The sequence below is a fragment of the Bombina bombina genome, chromosome 7 (assembly GCF_027579735.1).
Source record: "Bombina bombina isolate aBomBom1 chromosome 7, aBomBom1.pri, whole genome shotgun sequence".
NCBI classification, from domain to species: Eukaryota; Metazoa; Chordata; class Amphibia; order Anura; family Bombinatoridae; genus Bombina; species Bombina bombina.
Window position 1 is genome coordinate 615,948,706 of NC_069505.1, and position 6,818 is coordinate 615,955,523.

Consider the following 6,818-nt stretch of genomic DNA (forward strand, 5'->3'; position numbering starts at 1 on the left):
AAAGACTTTTATTTGATTATCTTCAGGTTGGATTATGATCTCACATTGCTTTACCTGTTGTTTCCTTGCATTACTTCAGTAAAGTTTGTTAAAAAAAATACAGTATTCCTGCATACCGAGTTCCACACACCTCCCCTTACCTTCACACTAATATTGCACAATCTGCTGCTTGCGCACAGTCAATCATATGCAAGAGTGGGCTGTCAATCATCCTGATCCAATCAGATTACAATCCACAACCTAAAATATCACAGATAGGTTAAGTAACTAACTAACATTTCAGAATCGCTCTGAGATTCAGAACACAAGTAACAGTAATATTTACAGAATTCTTCAAGACAGCATGAAAACAATAAATAACATCTCCATGACAAATAACAATTTATTTCTCCCTTTTACCAAAGGAAATATCCTAAGTGCAACTGTAACAAACAACACATCACTAACAGGATTCATCTTTGTGTCATTTTGTGCTTCTACAAACAACCAAGCTGTTGTATTCACAGGAGTTTTTATCATGTATCTGCTGGCTGTGCTTGGTAACCTAATGATTACTACAGCTGTGTGCCTGGTGTCTCAACTTCACACACCAATGTATTTCTTCCTGTGCAATCTGTCAGTTGAAGACATTGTGTACGTCTCTACAGTTTTGCCAAAACTACTGGTCACCACTCTCACCAGAGATACCAGCATTTCTTTCACAAGCTGTATTGTACAAATGTTTTTATTTGCATTCTGTATTGCTGCAGAATTTTTATGACTGACTTCCATGGCTTTTAACCGCTATGTGGCTATATGTATTCCTCTGCATTATATACTCATCATGAACAAAATGGTGTGTATCCTTTTAGCCTTTTCCTCCTGGTTGCTTGGAGCCATTATATCTTTATTTTTTACCTTGATGTTGACTAACTTGACATTCTGTGATGTATAAGACATTAACCATTTCTTCTGTGATCCCCAAACTGTGATAAAGATCTCTTGCAGTGACACCACATACATTATAATCTATATAATTATTGCTGGTGTGTTAGTGGGATTTTGTCCTTTTGTACTCATCATAACCTCCTATATCTACATCATATCGACCATCTTGAAGATTCAGACCACAGCTGGAAGAAGTAAGATGTTCTCCAGTTGTTCCTCACATCTCACAGTTGTCATTTTATTTTATGGGGCTTCCCTAAGTATGAACATGAAACCAAAGTCTGAAAATTCACAGAAACTAGATATAATTCTCTCATTACTGTACATTGCTGTGGTTCCGGTGTTAAATCCACTAGTCTATAGTTTAAGAAATAGAGAGGTTATGAAAGCCATGGAAAAATGTTTCACAAAAACCCTTACATTTTAGAATAATATCACTTTTTTAAATATATTTGTATTGAGATTTAAGAAATAGGGTAAAGGTAATACAAATTAACAATACATATAATACACAGAACATAATCAGCAAAAATGACTTATAACAAAAGTAAGTGATCTGACAGTAGTGCAAATAATAATCCATTGATCAAACAGAGCAAAATAAAAAAATTCAAGTTTCTATTTTGTTAGAGAACTCTCTGAACTGTGAACCTCCCAGATTACTCAAAGGGCCAATATTGGACATTTCAGTCAATAAGAAAGAATATAGCAATAGGAGGACTCCTGAAAACAAAACAAAAATGAGATCACTCAGAGTTTTGGCAACATTATTAATTCATCCAAAAAATTATGAAAATGAATATGTGTCATTCCCATGACTAAACAATCAAGGAAAAGAATCAGAATTAATATTATTATGCGAGTCTAGCATACAAAATTTGGGAGGGAACCTTTACTAGATTTCTGGTGTACAGGGCAAATGAAAACTACCCGTATATTAACTTCATCTAATAGAAAGCTGTCTGGATAACTGAATAGAGTCAGAAATTGGAACAGCACAACAGACAAGAAGGTGCAACTCTGTCGAGGGCTCCACACCAAGTCCCAAGTATAAATACAACAGTACAAAATATAGCAGCCCTCACCACTTCCAAAAATGCTGAAATGTATTGAAACACCAAGGTGCGCAAGTATAACAATGTTTCGGACCTCATGATTAAGGACTGAGAGCAAAACCGTGGTTATACTTGTGCAACTTGGGGGTTTAATACATTTCTGCATTTTTGGAAGTGGTGAGTGCTGCTGTCTTTTGAACTGTTGGATAACTGATTAGGTCATACAGTTGCAATAGCATTTGATTTAAGAGCTAAACAAATAACTAACACAATAGGCACCAAAGGATAATGCCCATATCATGCCCTCTAAAGCAAAGTGAATTCACCCTCTCATCATAATTAGCCAAAGGCATAGTTATATAGTAGAGAACTAGCAATTGTTGGCAATTAAGGATAAATATAGGACACCCTCTGCTCTACTAATAGATATTTTAACAATTAATCTCACCTGAGCTTGTAGGAACCTCTACCACCTCTCAGTAAATGTGACAACCTAAATGACACCTAAATAGGTGAAGGAAAGCCATACTGCCATGTCCTCAGACAGCTCAGCCATACAAATAAACAATACGTGTCAACTGGGAGTAAAGTTATTAGAGGGGGGAACAAGTAAAAAGCTTAAACTCCATGACATATCAATCTTCATCTTGTCTCATTATATACTTTAATAGGAAGATCATAGTAAATACGTAAATAACAGTATGGGGCCTATCTATCAAGCCCGTGTTTCTGGTGAGTTTTCAGACTCGCCAGAAACACAAGTTATGGAGCAGTGGTCTAAAGACTGCTGCTCCATAACCCTGTCCGCCTGCTCTGATGAGGCGGACAGGAATTGCTGGAATTCAATAACATTCAGTACGATCAGGTTGATTGACACCCCCCTGCTGGCGGCCCATTGGCCGTGAGTCTGCAGGGGGTGGCGTTGCACCAGCAGCTCACAAGAGCTGCTGGTGCAATGCTGAATACGGAGAGCGTATTACTCTCCGCATTCAGCAATGTCTGTCGGACCTGATCTGCACTGTCAGATCAGGTCCGACAGACATTTGGTAAATCAGCATCTATGTCACAAATATGAAACCCAGCTCTCCAAAAACAGTATGTACCCTAAAAGCAATAACTAACACGTAGAACTAGATTTATAGTAATAACATTAATACTGTACATGGCAAAAACTGAAGGGCCATTTTTTTCACCCCACCCCACACCCGCAAAATATCAAACACTAAAAACTGCTTTTTGCAGATATTTTATTAAAAACATAAAGATGCTGCTATCTTTATTTATTTATTTTTTATTTATTTTTTACATTTCAGAATGTTCTATATTGCATTCTTCCCCCCCCCCCCCAAAGTTTCTTTCTTTGATATCAATCAAAATGTACACAAAATATTATATGTTCAAGAATAGCATATATTCAATATACTCAACAAATTCCAGTGTTAACTTTAAAATAAAGTAAACTGCACATATCCGTAGGGACTGAGCGATATCAAAGTCCCGGGTTTATATCTGTCCTTTTGAAAGTCCATTGTGGAGTATTCTTGAGTTGTACACCTGCAAGATTGCGCATCTCTAACACTTGTATACCATTATACAATATATCACCTATATACATAATATTTGTATGGTGAATATTAAGGTCAGTGTGTTCTGCATGTCTTAAAAGATTATATGCCTATGTTTTCCTGTAATTCAGGTGCCTAAGCTTCGGGCGTTGGAAGTGTATTGCTTTCACATATCTACCATTAGCTCATGGGTCAACATGGTTCCTGATCTTAAGTGGTGGTATCTCTTCAGCTGCAATAGATTTTCTACTTGTGCCCTCCAGTCTGATACTGTAGGTACTGTGTTTGTTTTCCAATATTTCGGGATTAAGGTTTTTAGCGCTGTTGATCATCAATATCAGTAATGCTTTGGCAATATCATTAATTTTCCCCATGTTGCAACACATTCCGTCATTAATGGGTATTGTTGTATTATTGCTGGTCTTTGCCTGCTAGGGATCTAGCTGCCTTGCCAGCATTACTTAGTCCTAGTATGTGTCTGTCGATTTGGACCTATTGTTTGTGTGTGTTATTTGTACACCAGTCAATCAGCTTGTGCAGGGCTATGGCTACTTTATATGAATGTATGTTGGACACACCCAATCCTCCTTTTTCTCTAGTCATGTACATCCTCTGCTTCGCGATTCTTGGCCTGATTCCCTGCCATATGAATTGCTCCATTAGCGATTGTATCTGGTTTAGATATTGAAGTGGTAAATGTATAGGGGTAGTCTGTGGTAAATATAATATTCTAGGGAGGACATTCATCTTTACTACATTTATTCTGCCTATCCATGAGATAGATTTTTTTTTCATACTAGAAAGATCCACCACCAAGGTTTCCTCAAATTTTTTATAGTTGTGCACCAAAATCTAGAAATATTTCTATTGTTTTTGTTAAGAATAATTCTACTTTCGTAAGTCTGAGGAGAACATCATCTGCATATAATGCTAGTTTATGTTCAGTTTTGCCGAATTTCATTTTTTGCATCACTGCTTTCTGCTTTTAGAAATTGCCAATTAACCCTATTAAATGCTTTTTCGGCATCTGTGGAGACTATTACCTCTGGTATTTTATTAGTGACGTGCGATGACGTCAGAGGCTGGTGAGGCAGTGGCTAGGATATGCCTTCATTCTTTAGATATCCTTTGTTGAAGAAATAGCAATGCACATGGGTGAGCCAATCACATGAGGTATGCAGCCACCAATCAGCAGCTACTGAGCATATTTAGACATGCTTGTCAATAAAGGATATCAAAAGAATGAAGAAAATTAGATATTAGATGTAAATTGGAAAATTATTAAAAATTGTATGCTCTTTCTAAATCATGAAAGAAAACATATGGGTTTCATGTCCCTTTAAATGGTGTCTTGGAAAACTGGTCAACTTAGTAACCATTTGATTTTAATCTAAAGGATTGTAACAGAAACTCTTGCCAGATAACAAAATGCTTGCTCTGATTATGAGATCTAGAAATCCAGGCCCATTAAATATGTTTAAAACATACTTTTTACTTTAATGCTGCAAATTATGCTTATAGATTCCTTCATTATTCAGTAAATATAAAAATATCTCTTGATCCAGTGGCGGCTGGTGAAATTTAAAGATGGTGGGGCGCTTGACCCCACCCCTTTAAATAAAGCCACATCCTCAGATGGCACCACTAATTCATTAATTGAATAAATAAAAGGTAGACGGAAACACAGAAAAGCACTCGGGGGGAGACAGAGAGAGAGACGGGGGGGAGAGGGAGAGAAACAGAGGGTTAGAGAGACACATAAGGGATGAAAGAGTCAGAGGGGGAGGAAGTGATACACAGAGGGGAGAGAGAGAGAGAGACACAGGGGGGGAGAAAGAGAGAGAGACAGAGGAGAGAGAACGACAGAGGGGAGAGACAGAGAGAGACAGAGGAGAGAGACAGAGAGAGACAGAGGGGAGAGACAGAGAGATAGAGGGGAGAGAGAGACAGAGGGAAGAGAGAGACAGAGGGAAGAGACAGAGAGACACAGAGGGGAGAGAGAAACATAGAGGGGAGAGAGAGACACAGAGGGGAGAGAAACAGAGGGAGATAGAGAGACAGAGGTGATAGAGACAGGGGGGGAGGGAGAGAGACAGAGGGGGAGAGAGAGAGAGACAGAGGGGGAGACAGAGGGGGGAGAGAGAGTGACAGAGGGGAGAGAGAAAGACAGAGGGGAGAGAGAAAGACAGAGGGGAGAGAGAGAGACAGAGGGGAGAGAGAGAGACAGAGGGGAGAGAGGGAGAGACAGAGGGGAGAGAGAGAGAGACAGAGGGGAGAGAAAGAGAGAGAGACAGAGGGGAGAAAGAGAGACAGAGGGGAGAAAGAGAGACACCGGGGAGAGAGAGAGACAGAGGGGAGAGAGAGAGAGAGACAGAGTGGAGATAGAGAGAGACAGAGGGGAGAGAGAGAGACACAGAGGGGAGAGAGAGAAACAGAGGGGAGAGATACAGAGGGAAAAGAGACAGAGGGGAGAGATAAAGAGGGGAGAGAGAGACAGAGGGGAGAGAGAGAGACAGAGGAGAGAGAGAGACAGAGGGGAGAGAGAGAGAGAGAGAGAGGGAGACAGAGGGGAGAGAGAGAGACAGAGCAGAGAGAGAGAGAGAGGGGGGAGAGAGAGAGAGAGACAGAGGGGAGAGCGAGACAGAGTGGAGAGAGAGGAGAGAGAGAGACAGAGGGGAGATAGAGGGGAGAGAGAGAGACAGAGGGGAGATAGAGAGACAGAGGGGAGATAGAGAGAGACAGAGGGGAGAGAGAGAGAGACAGAGGGGAGAGAGAGACAGAGGGGAGAGAGAGACAGAGGGGGGAGGGAGAGAGACAGAGGGGGGAGAGAGAGAGAGACAGAGGGGGAGACAGAGGGGGGAGAGAGAGAGACCGAGGGGAGAGAGAAAGACAGAGAGGAGAGAGAGAGACAGAGGGGAGAGAGAGAGACAGAGGGGAGAGAGAGAGACAGAGGGGAGAGAGGGAGAGACAGAGGGGAGAGAGAGAGAGACAGAGGGGAGAGAGAGAGAGACAGAGGGGAGAAAGAGAGACAGAGGGGAGAAAGAGAGACACTGGGGAGAGAGAGAGACAGAGGGGAGAGAGAGAGACAGAGGGGAGAGAGAGAGAGAGAGAGAGAGACAGAGTGGAGATAGAGAGAGACAGAGGGGAGAGAGAGAGACACAGAGGGGAGAGAGAGACACAGAGGGGAGAGATACAGAGGGAAAAGAGACAGAGGGGAGAGATAAAGAGGGGAGAGAGAGACAGAGGGGAGAGAGAGAGACAGAGGAGAGAG

The 6,818-nt window shown here is 41.1% G+C and overlaps 1 pseudogene; it reads left to right on the forward strand.

Moving 5' to 3' along the window:
• The first annotated feature begins 769 nt into the window (after window positions 1-769).
• Window positions 770-3,891, forward strand: LOC128636716 (olfactory receptor 2K2-like; annotated as a pseudogene).
• The last annotated feature ends 2,927 nt before the right edge of the window (window positions 3,892-6,818 follow it).